Below are 17,359 nucleotides of genomic sequence, written 5' to 3' on the forward strand. Positions count from 1 at the left end.
GTCTCAAAGGAATGAAATCAGATGGACCACTCAGCATCGACCTAGGCCCCAGAAATAACAATGACAAACTCAGCTCTGACAACCTTGCAAAGTTCTTCTGGGAGCTAGTGAGCTGGTCAAGCAACAGCTGACATAGAATCATCACAGAATCATACCTTACAATGTCCCAGACACCACTATCACCTTCAGGATAGGCCCAGCAGATGTAGTGGCACATTGGTGTACAGTCAGGGCAGAGATGCCCAGGGAGTCAACAACATTGACTCCGGACTTCAAAGTCTCATGGCATCCATTCATACATGGGCAAGGAAACCTCCTGCTGATTAACACACTGTGCCACCCTCAGCTAAATTTGTTCGACACAAGTTGGAAGGGTGTCAAGGGTGGAGAATGTACTCTAGGTGGGGAACTTTGATTTCCATCACCAAGGATGACCCAGTAGCACCAACACAGACTGAGCTAGCTGAGACCTAAACACCAGTTGTGAGACTTGAGTTTGCAACAGGTGGTGAGGGAACCATGAAGAGGAAAAACATACTTGACCTCATCCTCACAAATGCGTGCTGCAGATGCATCTGTCCATGACAGCATCAGTAGAAGTGATGACCACACAGTTCTTGTGCAGTCCCATCTTCATACTGAGAATTCCCATGTTGTGTTGTGTGGTACCACCACCATGCTAACTAAGAAAAATAAATTAGCAACTCAAGACTGGACAACCATGAGGCCCAATGGTTCATCAGCTGCTGCAGAATTGTACTTAAGCAAGACCTGTAATCTCTTGGTTTGGCATATCCCCCACTCTATCATTACCACCAGGCAAGAGATCAACTCTGGTTCAATGAAGAGTGCAGGAGGGCATGCCAGGAACAGCACCAGGCATACCAAAAGAGTGTCAACTTGATGGAGATATAAACAGGACAAGCAGCAAGTGGTGGATAGAGCTTAACAGTTCCACAACCAACAGATCAGATTTGAGGTCTGTAGTCCTGCCACATCCAGTTGTGAATGGTGGTGGGCAACTCACTGGAAGAGGAGGCTCCACAAATGTCCCCCATCCTCAACGATGGTGGATCCCAACAAATCAATGCAAAAGATAAAGCTGGAGCACCTGCAACAATCTTCAGCCAGAAGTGCTGATGGATGATCAATCTTAGCTTCCTCTGGAGCTCCCCAACATCACAGATACTAGTCCTAAGCCAAATCAAGTCACTCTGTGTGATTTCAAGGGACGGCTGAAGGAACTGGATGCTGTAAAGGCTTTGGGCCCTGATAATATTCCAGCAACAGTACTAAAGACTTGCGCTCCAGAACTTGTTGCGCCCCTAGCCATGCTGTACCAGTACAGCTACAACATTGGCATTTACTCGGCAGGAAAATTGCCCAGGTACGTCCTGTATGCAAAGCAGGACGATTTCAACCTGATGAATGACCACCACATCAGTCTAAAATCAATCATTAGTAGTGTGATGGAAGGTGTCATCAACATTGGTATCAAGTGGCACTTGCTTGGAGGTAAACTGCTGACGCTCAGTCTGTGTTTTACCCCGGGCACTCAGTTCCTGACTTCATTACAGACTTGGTTCAAACATAGACAAAAGAGCCGAAACACAGAGGTGAAGTGAGAGTGATTGCCTTTGACATCACGGAAGCATTTGATTAAATGTGGTGGCTAAAAGCCCGAGCAAAACTGGAATCACAGGGAAGCAGGTGAAAATTCTTCTCTGGTTGGAGTCATTGCTAGCACAAAGGAAGATGGTTGTAAGAACATAAGAACATAAGAAATAGGAGCAGGAGTAGGCCATCTAGCCCTTCGAGCCTGCCCCGCCATTCAATAAGATCATGGCTGATCTGTCGTGGCTCAGTTCCACTTTCCCGCCCTCTCCCCATAACCCTTAATCCCCTCTCTTATCAAAAACCCATCAACCCTTAAAATCTTAAAAATATTTAGCGAGGCAGCCTCCACCACTTCAACGAGCAGAGAATTCCAGAGATTCACCACCCTTTGAGTGAAGAAGTTCCTCCTCAACTCCGTTCTAAACTGCCCCCCCTTTATCTTGAGGCTGTGCCCCCTAGTCCTACTGTCTTTTTTGAGCGGGAAGAGTCTCTCCACCTCTATCCTATCCATCCCATTCATCATCTTATACATCTCAATGAGATCTCCCCTCATTCTTCTAAACTCTAACGAGTACAAGCCTAGTTTATTCAGCCTCTCCTCATAGCTCAACCCCCTCAACTCCAGTATCAGCCTAGTAAACCTCCTCTGCACTCCCTCCAAGGCCAAAATATCTTTGCGCAGGTGCGGCGCCCAAAACTGCACACAGTACTCCAGCTGCAGCCTCACCAATGCCCTATACAGCCGCAGCAAGACCTCCCTACTTTTATATTCAATCCCCCTCGCTATGAAGGCCAGCATCCCATTCGCCTTCCTGACCACCTGCTGCACCTGCAGGCTGGGTTTTTGCGACTCATGCACAAGGACCCCGAGGTCCCTCTGCACCGTCGCCTGCTGCAGTTTTTCGCCACGTAAGTAATAGTCCTTCCTACCATTATTCCTACCAAAGTGGACCACCTCACACTTGCCAACATTAAATTCCATTTGCCATTTCCTGGCCCATTCGCCCAGCCTATCTAGATCCTTCTGCAGACTCTCCACACCCTCCGCACAATTTGCCATTCCCCCAATCTTGGTGTCATCAGCAAATTTCGACACCCTACAGGTCAAGCAAAACGGTTCTAGGACCGCACCACAGGAGTTCCTCAAGGGAGTGTCCTAAGTCCAACCATCTTCAGCAGATAACCTGCTCTACAATTTCTACCAAAGTTATTCTGATGCTATTACATGCAAGTGTTTTGGTAACAGTTACTTGCCACTTGTTGTCATCAGTCAAGTTGTCAATTTGGCTACTGAGTGCCTGTGACATTTTTTAAAATTTGATACTTTTACCTAAAAATCAAATAGTTTCTTCTCAACCACTGGGGAAGTCCAAGTATTAACTATTTTTCTTATAAACAATCACTTAGTTCAACAAACTATGAACTGAAGGTTCTGGGGTGGCCTCATAGATTGCCTGATCCTGACGTGACTGCAATTAGAAACACAATTACCTTCATAGGACTGAAACTAACTCAGCAGATACAAAAATCCATTGTTCTTTAACAAGCCTAACACGTTTCAAAAGCTGGCTATGACTTTGACTCAAACATAGTATTTTAGACACCCGTTAGTTTTCTGGGGAGTGTTTTATTTTTCTAGTGCTAACAATATTCTGCAAACACTGTCTGCCATACACTTGATGTGGAAAGCAATAATAAATATTAATAATGACAATATGCAGGAAGGCCTTGTCATTTTTATGAAACCCAAAAGTGCTTCACATCTTCTGAACAAGCAAAGCCATAGAATGCAGCATTAAACATAGTCACCAAACTTTGTTAAAAAAATGCACCCAGAAGTACAAGGCCAATCTCAACATGAAAGACCAATGAGAAAGGATTTAAGAAGTTCAAACTTTATAATTTACAAGGTAACAGTTGGGAAGGATTTTGTTCAACTATTAAAAAATATTAACTGGCATTTGGAGAAAATAAAGTCAGATTATTATTCAAATTTATGAAAAACCTACAAAATAGGAGCTGGATTAAGCAATTTGAACTACCAAGCTTGATCTTTCAGTGATCAAGCTTTTACCTCAACTCCATCATCCCAGACAAACACCATATCCTTCAATTTCCTTGTAACCTAAAATCTAGAGTATATTCAAGACCTCTGTCTTGAATATATTTAACAACTTAGTGGCCACTGCTCTCTCAGCTACAGAATTCCAAAAATTCACAATGTGTGTTAAGAAATTTCCTCACACCTCGGGTCTTAAATGGCTGACCGTTTATTCAGAGACCATAACCTTGTGTTATGGATTCCGACTATTGAAAACATTTTGTCAGCGTCCTGTCAAGCCCATTGTGAATATTATACATTTCAATTAAATCACCTCTCATTCTTAACTCTGGTACAGAGGCCTAGTACATTCAGTCTCTCTTCATCCTAGGAGTCAGTTACTAACTCTAGGACAAGAACGCCCATCATTCAGTATGGAGATCAAACCTGCACAGAACTCCAGGTATGACCTCACCAATGCCTCCATACAATTGTTGTAAGAATTATTTACTAAACTACCAATAAAACTGGTCAGAAAATGAAAGAGAAAATGAGTGACGGTAAAGCTACGACAGATTTCTGGAAGAATTTCTTTAATTAAAGAATGCTAAATAGTCAAAATGATTAAACCAGAGTAGTGAAAGCAACATTAGCATTAAAGCACATCCAAATTCAGAGATGGAAGAATTAAGGCAATGAATAAATTGAATGACCTATTTCACTTACGATAAATACACATGTAAAAATCAAGTTTCTATTAATACATTTTTAGCCAAATAAGTAGAAGATCGACCAATACGCAAGTCATTGTTTCAAAGGGGGCGATCATCACATCATTTGGGTCTGGTTTCTCATCTCTCTTGATCTTACCGGTCCTAAAGTGCCAGAGTAAATTTTAATTTTAATATTATTAGTGAGCCTGGGATGCAATTGTCTGGGGAAATGGGAGAGTGACAATCTCCCAGCGCACTCTTGTACACAGTTGGGAGATCAGATTCATGTGCAATGGTGCCCTTTAGCTGTCAGCAGCCAGCTTCCTGGTGTAAACAGACTCCATCCACTCCCCTAACTGGTGAGAAACACACTTTGCCTCATTTTTTTCTCTGTGATAAGATCTGAATTTTTCTCACACCGAAGAAATGGGTCTGAAACTCTCCCGTTTACATGCTTGTTCAGCACTGAGGGGTTAAATTCCATCCGCTCCCATCATTTCACTTTTGCAGAGTTAACAGGTCAGAAACTGTTCTCACCAACTATGCCCCCAGAAGTTGCACAAAAAGTACCAAAAATATTACTGAATTTTTATTTATAAATAAATAACCACCTTCATAGAAACATGCATAAATTTTAATGTACACAATAATAAATTTAATGCACACAAATTAATCAAATTCAGAAACAAACACTATACAAATTTACATAATTTCAAATTTTTTTCCCATAGCATAAAAAACACTAATTAGCAAAACTGCATACACTAAGTGTATATTAAAATCCATAAAAATCATCCTCCTCATGTTCAGAATCAAATAACATGTTCCAATCGCATGGATCATCAACAATTCATCATCGGCCATATCATTCCACAGATAAACTTCTGTGCCAATAATATAATCGATAAGGTGTGAACTGGACCTTTCCAGATGCGAAACCTATTTCTTTTACATAATCTTTTCCACCCGTTCAGAAACTCTTAACTTTCCTCAACCATATTTCAAGCCAGCTTCACCCATCCATCCTTTATCATGAAGGTGGACAACTACTCCTTTTAAGCATTACTGTTTTGGGAGGATTTTCTCTTAAATACCACCATTGGCTGAAACTGAAGCAGACATACATGACAGCACAATAATGAATCTACTCCTTTCATGGCCAGTTATCCTCACTAACACATTTATCTCTGAATCTTTGCTCACCATTTGATTGGCTGGCATGTCAAAATTCACAGGAGCAACATGTATGTTCCCAATACAAGCAAATCTGCATCCATTCTTTGGTCAACGTTTGAATATAAACCACTGAAATATGGCAAGTCTGTTGTGAAATTCTGTTGAAAGATGTCATGTAATCTTGATCTTCTGTCACAGTATTAAAATTGTTTCTCTTCATAAACCTGGTATACTATCTGGCTTTGAATCTTCAATCCCTAATTTTCTTGCTTGCTTCATGGCAAAGATTCAGATGGATCCTTAAGAAACTGAGAGTTCATGCTATTAATTTTCAATGATGCATTTTACAACTTGTTTTCCAACTGCAGCCACATGCCAGACTTTCTTCTGCACATTTATTCTTGGGCATCAAAGCTGTGTAGAGAGTTTCCTCCAATCACTAATGTTTTCCTCCGATATCTTGAATTCACTAGCTGCTACACAACTATTTGTCTGCTCTGTAATGTTAACAACTCTGGGTGAGATTCTCCAATCTCATTTATCCCAGGCCTGTTGCCAGTGAGAAAATTTGGCACTTAACCAAAACTCCATTCACTGCAGAATTCCAGGCGGGAATGAGGTCAGAGGTTTCCAGCATTTAATTCTAAAATGGGCTGTGTATTTGCCATTCCTTCTTGATAGAAGGTGAGGATTGGTCAGAACGTAGTGCACCAGAGAGATGATAGCCTTTGATATCACACGTGAACCTGCCCAGACACAAGCAGCTGAGTTGTCTTCAATGATGTGCTATTCTAATGATTTTATCAATGAGTAGGTTGCACTTGGGCAAGCTTGACTTCAGTTTCAAGTGGGTGACAAGAACAAAATTTCACTTATTTTAGTTAAAAGTCAGGATTCAACTTACACGAGATCAGTCATTACACTAGTGCATACAGTACATGCTGATTATGAACTGATATGGTATTTAAATGTTGTTCTCATTCATCTGTTAATTTTTTCCCTTTTCCTCTATGAATTAACTCCTAGATAACTGAGAGTTAATTCATAGGCACAGTATTTTGCTCAATAGCCATTGTCTATGAGAGAGTGTTCGCAAACTATTTTACCAGGACGAATAAAACCCAAGGAATCATTAACAATAGGGAGCAAGAATCTGGTCAATGTATTCCTCACTAATCCAGAAGCACATGGATAGGCTGCAATTGCCTCGAACCATTTTACACAAATTGTGTGACTCAATAACCCACTTCTTTAATCAGGGGAGGCAGTGGGGTAGTGGTCGCTGAACTCGCAACCCCAGGGGTTTAGTACCCCAGGGGTTCAGTACCTTCAAATCCCACCATGGCAGGTAGTGGAATTTGAATTTAATAAAAATCTTGAGTTAAAATGAAACCGTTGTCAATTGTCATAAAAACAGCTCTCGATCACTAATATCCTTTAGGGAAGGAAATCTATCGTCCTTACTTTGTCTGGTCTACATGTGACTCCAAATAGAGTCACAGATCCAATGTAATGTGGTTGGCTCTTAATTGCCCTAGGGGATAGGCAATAAATGCTGACCCAGCCTGCAACAACCACATCACATGATAAAAAAGAGCCATAACAAGCTATAAAGAGGATTTTTTTTCAAAATAAGCTCTCCTGTGAAATCACCTCTATCAAAGTACTGTAGTTCTTCAGTAATTTATGTATACTGATGATAAACATTCCACACTTGTTCACTGTAAGCAACAGACCTTGAACACTAAAATGTTGTCACAAGTCTGGCTATGTGCAACAATGTCAATGATAGCAGAAAATATGCAGAAAAATTTTTTTTTATAGTAATAAATGACATGTACACATACAGTATTCCTAAATTGGAATTTAGTTGTCTACATGGTTATAATAAAGACTATTTGTGCCTTATTAAAATTAGAAGTTTTTAGATGAAAAACAAAATGGATCCAGAAAAAAAAGTGAACCAAAAACTAAAATGTATATATTGTTTGGATGTTACTTAATAAGACTCAGGAATCTTTCTGTAACATTCCAAGGTTTCCAGATGTTACAACTCTGAATAGATTTTACTTGATCCAGCTCAGGATATGCTGGGGCAGGCAGAATCTTTTGAAGTTTAAAACAAGAAAAACCACTTTGTTTCTGAGGCACCATCTGTTGTGTGTGGGTAGACAAGGCCTACTTCTTTTTTGGTTTTTATTTCCACTAGAGTATCAGTTTAATACATTCAGGGAACAGGGTAACTGGATCTGCTTTACAGCATCAGAAAAGCTACAAATTAATCTCACTCATAAGCTTCCGGGCAGATCAGAAGAAAAAGTGCAATGCTTTGCTGGTAACTCAAAGCACTTAACAAAAACAGAAAATGCCTGAAATACAATCAGATCAAGGGGCATCGGGGGAATTAGGTGGCAGTTGATATTTTGGGTGAGCCTGCAGACTAGCACTCCTTAGAATGAGTTTATACCCAAAACATAAACCTCACTTGTTCCTTTTAAAAATGCCAATAGGCCACTGCATTTGCCAGTTCTCTTTTCCTAAGTTTTGTTGTATGCCTGTTTGGTCACTGAGCTTTCTTTTAAGGGTTTAATCCAAAGACAGACTTTGGTATAGTTTTAACAAAATCATTACTATATCACTATAATAAATTCATAAAATAAAATCATTACTGTCTCTATAAATGGAAAACTATAACAACATAATGCTACAATTTCATCATCTTACTCCTTGTCTATGTGAAACAGCACAAATCATCACATGTAGATTGGGTGGAAGATTGGCTGCTCTAAACTGTTAATGTTTTGGTCAGTGTCAAAATCAAGTTAACCCAAGCTAAGATCTCTGATGTTGGCTGCATTACACATCCCAATAGCTGCTCAACAGAAATAAAAACAAAATAACTGAAAGGTACGTCAGTTGGAGAAACAAATGAAAAGGAAAGGAATTGAGTAGACTGTTATCAGAGTCCATTCTGGGAAACAGTAACATCTTCATCCAACAGAAACTTTGATCAATCCTCTCTACGCTTATACACTAATCTAGAATTGTCTGTGACTATAAAGCAATTTGTGAGCAGCTGGCAGCATTGCAGCAGGAAATTTTAACGAATTGAACTTAAAAGGACAGGTTCAGTTTTTCAAATTTAATGCTTCCAGGCATTAGAGAAGGAGAATGGACTGTGTGAAAACAGTGTTTTTAGCAAAAATACAAACACACCTAAAATGAGATCAAAAAATTACAGAAATACAAACCAAGTAGGTAATTATCTGAAAACAGACATTTCAAGCAGGCAACTTTCAGTAAAAATGATTTCCATTTTCTCTTTGTATGTCAGAAATGGTTAGCAACTTCCATTCAATCATTACTGAATAGGATTATTTTTCAAAAAAGCAAAATGCCCTACTTGATATTTTATTTTGATTCACCTTTCCTCCGCGGCTCTAAAATAGCCAACTACTTCAAGTAAATATTAGGCTCACATCACTAAAGTGGATGTTCCAACCTCTCTGATAGAAGTGGCAAAACTGCTATCCACTGAGACACAGCTGACATCTTTAGAAGCAAAACATTCAGAAACATAACTACAATATAGCACAATTCAGTGCCATTTAAAGCATATTTGAATTGATTCATACAGAATCTGAGCTTTTTTCCTTATAAAAGCATTTCAAAACCTACACGAGCCCTTCTTAAAAATCAAAGCACAAAAATAGATCACTCTCTCTTCTCCCACCCAATTAATTGTTAGAACAGCAGTTATGGGGGGGTGTCTAGCTCTGATAATCTGCTCTTATAGCTAAAGCCACAAGAGTTGTATTAGGCAGCCTTTAAAAGGGAAATAAACATGAACAAATAAGGCTCAAATGTCTAACTAGCAAAATGCTGAATGTTCCAGATTTGCTTATCTGTAGTCAAATTAAAACCAACACTTATAATGGTATCACCAGCTGCCTCCAAAGGCATCACAAAAATATCCAGTCCACGAATCTTCCTTTTGAACACATAATCACATGCAAATGATCAGTACTGATAAGTTGGAAACTTGCAAATATTGTGATTTGTGAGAACACCAATGATCGTATTGCCACCTTGTGGCTCTCTCAAAGTATTCACAAAACAATTCTATCTGAATATATGCACCTCAATAATGACAAAATGCAAACTAAAACCAAGCACAGGATCTCAAAAGAGGCATAAAAGTCCCATCACCGTCTTTATGACTGTCTTCCACCCTCCCCATTTCCCCACAATCTCAATTCTGGAATTCACTCTTTAAGCCTCTCCGCCTTCCTTTTATGCTTTAAGATGTTGATTACTAAGCTTTCAGCCTTCTGATCTACCATTTCCTGATGAAGTTCTGATTTGTCTTCAAGAGGTTGCAGGGTTGCTTAAAGAGCTAGTCACATGATTTGATGGGGATATAATTGGCATGTTTCACAGACTCCTGTTTTAGTTTCTTTTTCAGTTCTGTGCTGAGGACATTGCTTTCAATAAACCTGATGCGTTACTTTAAATCTACATGTGCAAACCTTTTTTTTCTTTTTGTTTAAAACTCACAATCCCTAATGTAGATAGGGCATTACAAAAAGAAAACTGGTGACAGTCAGGGTTTTGTTTAATTGAGAAAAGATCCTAAGTAGAGGAAAAAAGACATTGTGGATCCTCGCACTTTGAATTTTAGAAGGCTACGGAAAATCAACAACAGGATTAAAGTGCCTGTGAAGAAAGACCAAGTAAAAAAAAGTGGGAGTCTCTCAATCTGAATCTCTTAAGAGGGTTCCCACCCACTACCACTCCCCCACCCCCCCCACCAATCAGAGAAGGGTGAGATTCCAGGCAACAACTGGTGTACTTGAAAAGAAGGGATGTGCTACTGTACAGCTGGGGCCAATTAAGGAAAAATGTATGAAGAAAATAATCTCCAGGGTAAGAAGGGGAGTACTGGGAAGACAGTAAAAAATATATGTACACTGAGCAGTCTTGAGTCGCTAGTGCCTCCAAGAGAAATGAAAGTCAATCAGGATCCACGGGTCCTTTCAATGAAAAAATTAGTCATCGCATTTTTATGCAGAGCAGTTTCAGCACTTTGTACAAGCAAATAAAATTGCAAACGGGTTGTTTGTGGCAGCTTTTCTCAGTACAATAGCAAGTAAAACTTTCAATTTACTCCAGTGTTGGCATGGTGACACAATGGTTAGCACTGCTGCCTTACAGTGCCAGGGACCTAGGTTTGATTCCCGGCTTGGGTCACTGTCTGTGTGGAGTTTGCACATTCTCCCTTGTCCTCCAGGTGCTCCAGTTTCCTACCATAGTACAAAGATGTGCTGGTTAGGTTGACTGGCTATGCTAAATTGCCAATTAGTTTTGGGGGACTACCTGGGTAAATACGTAGGATTATGGGGATAGCGGCTGGGAGGGATTGTGGTTGGTGCAGACTTGATGGGCCAAATGGCCTCCTTCTGTACTGTAGGGATTCTAAGATTTAGCAAAGCTGGAACCAAAACTCAGACAACTTGACAAAGATCCTTGAGCAGCACTATTCTCCAAGGCCATTCATCATCGCAGAATAGTTCAGTTTTACTAAAGGAATCAAGTGGAAAGCTCAGTTTGTTGCAACCTTAAAAAGGCTGGCACAACACTGTGATTTGGTGAATCCTTAGAAGATACTCTTTGAGATAGTCTAGCTTGTGGTGTACAAAATGAGGCCATCCAAAGAAGACTGCTCACTGAACATGGGGTTGTCTTTAAATACAACACAAAAATTGCAGATGCAAATAACTGCTAAAGAGACTTCACAATATGATGCAGGAATGAAGATCCACAAGTTAGGAACTGCCAAAAGAAATCAAAACAAACAACAAACAGCAAAGAAGTGCCAAACTGGGCCACTGAGCAAGGAATGCAAGGATACTCAATGCAAGAATTGTGATAAAATGGGTCACATTACAAAAGCTTATCAAGCAAGACCTGCTTCCCCTGGGAATAATATTCAGAAGAAGAATCTGGGTTCCTTCATGTAGAACAAGTTGCATTCTACAAAAAGAATTTACAACAGGGAAGAATTACAACTGTTAAAAACAGAACATTCAGAAATATGAAGAAAAACTCCAACTGATCATGTTATCCACTTCGGGTTGGTCACATAGAGTCTGGGTTATTCCGAAGTGAAGTGAACACCTACTAGGATGGAGGTTGATACTGGTGCTGCTGCATGTTTAATTCCTGAGACCACATACTAACAAAAGCTAAAGCATCTTCTTTTATAACTGGGTGATGTGATTTTAAGGACACAGGAGAAAAGACTGCACTGTTAAAAAGTTACATCACGGTCAATATAGAGTCGAGTGACAAACAGCGGAGTTGCCTTTCATGCGGTCCGCGGTAATTTTCCAGCTCTATTTGGGAGATCATGGTTGGAGAAGATAAAACTTAACTGGAGTGTATCAGCAGATTTATCAATGCCAAAGCAGACCTACAACACCTTTTGGATAAATAGAAAAGTACATTCGAAGAGACATTTGGCTCAATGAAGGGAGCTCAATTGAAACTCAAGATAAAACCTAATCGTCAACCAAAAAGTCTCAAAGCAGGAATGATGCTACATGTAGTTAATCCCAAAGATTCAGTCGAAGAGGGATTAGTACAATTTGTTAACACTGATGCATTGGAGCAGGTTATAACGAGTGAATGGGCTACCCCCATTGTACCTATCATAAAACCAGGTGATTCAATTCATATTGGTGATGATTTTAAAACGACCATTAATCTAGTGAAGAAGTAGTGAAGAAGTTATCTAGGATTGCAACGGGATCTTGATCAATTGGGCCAGTGGGCTGACGAATGGCAGATGGAGTTTAATTTAGATAAATGTGAGGTGATGCGTTTTGGTAGATTGAACCAGGGCAGGGCTTATTCAGTTAATGATAGAGTGTTGGGATGAGCTATACAACATAGAGATCTAGGAGTACATGTTCATAGCTCCTTGAAAGTGGAGTCACATGTGGACAGAGCGGTGAAGAAGGCATTTGGCATGCTTGGTTTCAATAGTCAGAACTTTGAATACAGGAGGCGGGACATTTTGTTGGAGTTGTACAAGACATTGGGTTTAGCCACAATAGGAATAATGTGTACGTTCTGGTCACCCTATTATAGAGAAGATATTATTAAACTAGAAAGAGTGCAGAAAAGATTTACTAGGATGCTACCTGGACTTAATGGTTTGAGTTATAAGGAGAGGATGGATAGACTGGGACTTTTTTCACTGGAGCTTTGGAGGCTTAGGGGTGATCTTATAGAAGGCTATGAAATAATGAGGAGCATAGATCAGCTAGATAGTCAATATCTTTTCCCAAAGGTAGGGGAGTCTAAAACTAGATGGCATAGGTTTATGGTGAGAGTGGAGAGATACAGAAAGATCTAGAGGGGCAATTCTTTCACACAGAGGGTGCTGAGTATCTGGAACAAGCTGGCAGAAGTAGTAGTAGAGGTGGGTACAATTTTGTCTTTTAAAAAGTATTCAGACAGTTATATGGTTAAAATGGCTATAGAGGGATATGGGCCAAATGTGGGCAATTGGGGCCAGCTAAATGGTTAAATAAAGGGGTGTCATGGACAAATTGGGCCAAAGGGCCTGTTTCCATGCTGTAAACCTCTACAATCTATGACTCTAGTGTTGTGTGCTCATCAATATCCACTTCCCTTAATTGAAGATTTCATTGCTGGTTTATCAGGTGGTCAGAAATTCGGCAAGATTGATCTTTCACAAGCATATTTATAGATAAAGGTAGCCACTAAATCACAGCCATTGCTTATCATCATTGCCTCCTTTACCCCCTTGGAAGCGACCTAAGATGTCATGGCAATGATTACATGTAGATTTTGTTGGTCTGTTTGAGGATTACATGTTCTTAGTCATAATTAATGCACATTCAAAGTAGCCAGATATCTACTACAACTGAACAAACCAATAAAAAGCTTGATGAAATTTTTGCAAGATTTTGCAAATAGGGATTTTTTAATGTCAAAATAATCTTTATTCATAACACAGTTTAAATATACCTCTAACAAGGAAACAGTTTTAACAATTAACAGTGAACAATGCTTAAAAATGAAAGGAAACAATTTTAAATTCAAATTCATCATTGTTCCATTTCCAAATAAATAACATTCCTCTTAGACTTGAAGGCCACTTTACTATAGTTATCAAACACAAATACGTGCTCTAAGTATAGACATGCTTTGGAGTTTTCTGCATGAGATATGGGTTTCAGAGTAACCTGCAGAGTTTCTTGCTTCAAACAACTTCCAGCTAAAACTCCAAATCTAACCTGCAAAAATTTCTTTCACTGCTATTGACCCAGCTCTGCACATTAACCACATTAACACATGACCCCGTAAATCAACTTCCCAAATAATCTATTGTGTAAATGAAAGTCCATTAGTTCTTCCATAATAACAAATTCCTAACTGTAATTAGTAAGTAACATGCTTTTACAACCCATGAGCTAAATATTTTTCAGATGCACTGACTGGCTGTAAAATAAAACTGAAATTTTAAACATTCTACAGAAACATAAAAACATACCAACATATACATAAATATCTACAGCAACTGTCTCACAATCCATGAAACATTCTTTAAAAACTTCAAGAAAACAAGGCTCATTATCACTTTGTCTGAATAGCTTCTCAGCATCTTATAGAAACACTACTTGTGACTACCAAAGATTCACTTGTATTACAACAACTAAAGAGAAAGTTGAGAACTACGTTTGATCTGTTATTACCTCCAGAAATTTCAGAGATAGTACAGCTTCGACAACAATCTCAAGTTATTAGACAAGAAGCAAGGGCAAAAGAACACTCATTTCAACAAGGAGATCAAGTGTTAAGAGTAAGAAATGAGAACCAGCCATCGTTTTAGCAAAAACAAGTCCAATTTTTTTTACCCAGTTCAAATCAATGCCATGTTGATCAATTGTTATCCTGTCAAAACGATTTCTCTGAATCATCTCCAGAAGTACCAACTTCTTTAATCCCTAATGTTGTGAATATTAAAGGAAGTAGCTTCAGAGAAAGTGGATGCACTGCTAATAATCTTCCAAAAGTCTTTAAATTCTGGAAAAGTCCCAGAGGATTGGAAAACTGCTTATTCAAAAAGGGAGAGAGACAAAAAATAGATAACTACAGGTCAGTTAGCTTAATATCTATCACTGAGAAAATGTTAGAGTCCATTAGAATGATGCAATAGCAGAGCATTTAGAAATGCATAATGGTCAGAATTCATCGACCTCACATGTGGTTGAGATGATCCGATTCCACTGTTGTGAAAGGAGATTTGGCTGAGCGTCAAATTCTCCATTCTCACTGGCAGTGGTAGCATGGTGCGCGAGACTGGCAAATTCCGGCAATGTAATCAAGCAGAGTCAGTGTGGCTTTATGAAGGCACAATCAGACCCGACATATCTATTAGAGTTCTTTGAGTTAGTGATGAGAAGGATAGATATAGGGGAACTAGTAGATGTAATATACTTGGATTTCCAAAAAGCATTCGATAAGATTCTGCATGAAAGACTCCTTAATAAAACAGCCCATGGTGTTGAGGTTAGTATATTAGCATGGAAAAAGGATTGGCTAACTAATAAAAAAGATACAGTTGATATAAGAGGGTCACTTTCAGGATGGCAAGCTGTAACTAGTGGCGTGTCACAGTAACAATGCCGAGCATTTGATTTGATTTATTATTGTCACATGCATTAGTATTCAGTGTAAAGTATTGTTTCTTACATGCTATATAGACAAAGCATACCATTCATAGGGAAGGAAACGAGAGAGTGCAGAATGTAGCGTTACAGTCATAGCTAGAGTGTAGAGAAAGATCAACTTAGTGCAAGGTAAGTCCATTCGAAAGTCTGATGGCAGCAGGGAAGAAGTTGTTCTTGAGCCGGTTGGTATGTGACCTCAGACTTCTGTATCTTTATCTCAACAAAATAAGGTGGAAGAGAGAACGTTTGGGGGGTGCGGGGGGGGGGGGACCATAATTCAACTGGCTACTTTTCCTAAGCAGTGGGAAGTGTAGCCAAAGTCGATGGACGTGAGGCTGGTTTGCATGATGGACTGCAGTCTTGGGCAGAACAGAAGCCATACCAATCTGTGATACAACCAGAAAATATGCTTTCTATGGAGCATCTGTAAAAGTTGGAGAGAGTTATAGAGGACATGCCAAATTTTCTTAGTCTTGAGAAAGTAGAGGCATTGGTGGGCTTCAGTAGTCCCAAAATTTAATTGGAGCAAATTTCTATACATTCGGTAGTGATGTCATATACATGGTGTGACAAATAGACACACAGGCACAGAGACACACACAGGCACAGAGACACACACTTTTCATCTGACATTCAGAGCACAAGATTGATATTTCACTAGAATAGGAAAGAATTCTAGTCAGTGAATCACTCCAAGCCACTTGGAGCTACTACTTTGCAAGCAAAACAATAGCTTCACTGGCAGAGATTAGAAGTAGATCAGCATGGTGGCACAATAAGCACTGCTTCACAGCACCAGGGAACCGGGTTGATTCCCAGCTTGTTTCGCTGTCTGTGTGGAGTTTGCCCGTTTTCCCCATGTCTGCGTGGGTTTCCTCCGGCTGCTCTGATTTCTTACCGCATCCAAAGATTTGTGGGTAAGGTGATTGGCCATGCTAAATTGCCCCTTAGTGTCAGGGGGACTAGCTAGGGCAAATGCGTGGGTTATGGGGATAGGACCAGCGTGGGATTGTGGTCAGTGCAGACTCAATGGGCTGAATGGCCTTCTTCTGCACTGTAGGATATTATGATTCTAGCTCTCCTTCCTCTTATTAATTGGAGCATAAATGAATCCACCAGGTTGGAAGATACCTTTAAAACTATTTCTCTGTTCTATGTGAAATAAGAACCAAAAATGATATAAAAGTAAATGAACTTCTGAAAAAAAATGAACTGCACACTTTCTTTCCAAGTAAAACAATTACTGTTTATCTGCAACATTCCTTAATCGTACTGGTATTTCTTTGTGACCTACCAAGTCACCAACAGATGGCTCCCTTACTCCACTCACCAATTCTTGAGCCAAAATCTGTGCCAAACGGTTCTGCGACAGTGAACTTATAGGCTTGTAAATTATTTTTAGTGCTTATACTGTCACTGACAGTAATAATTTGTGTTTATATAAAACCTTTAACACTTAATGCTTTCAGTAGCACTTCAGTGACGTGTAATCAAAAGCAATGACATATAAGGACAGATAATCAAAACGTTAGCCAACAAAGTGGCTGGTGGGTTTATGGAGGATCTCAAATTTGAAAGAAATGAAAAAAATACTCAGATGTTTATTTTCTTATATATTACAATTAAAAACAATTTTTAATATGATGTAAACTATATTAAAAGTGGTTCATTTACAGACAAATACTAGACATAAGTACATGTGCTGCTGAAAGAATTAGTAAAATCCCAAAGCAAATATACGATTCTTTTCCAGAATTGAAATCCTAACAGTAAAGATAAGTGATTCTCAAGAGCTCACAAAACATCCACAACTCATCCTCTTCCAGGCCTCAACCAACACTAAACTAAACTGTCCCTCAGTTTTTTCTCTCCACCTGTTGATCTGGTGTTTGCTGCACAGCAAGACAACTGAAATGGGGAACTGGCTTGCATCTTACTGCACATGGAACTGACACATCATGTGTGGATACCTTAAGTGCTAAAATACCAATGTCAAAAATGCAATCAAGTTAATTCCATAAACAACATGGAATTATTCGAATCACAAT

This window comes from Carcharhinus amblyrhynchos, chromosome 27 (assembly GCF_965287045.1).
Source record: "Carcharhinus amblyrhynchos chromosome 27, sCarAmb.v2.hapA, whole genome shotgun sequence".
Classification (NCBI taxonomy): Eukaryota; Metazoa; Chordata; class Chondrichthyes; order Carcharhiniformes; family Carcharhinidae; genus Carcharhinus; species Carcharhinus amblyrhynchos.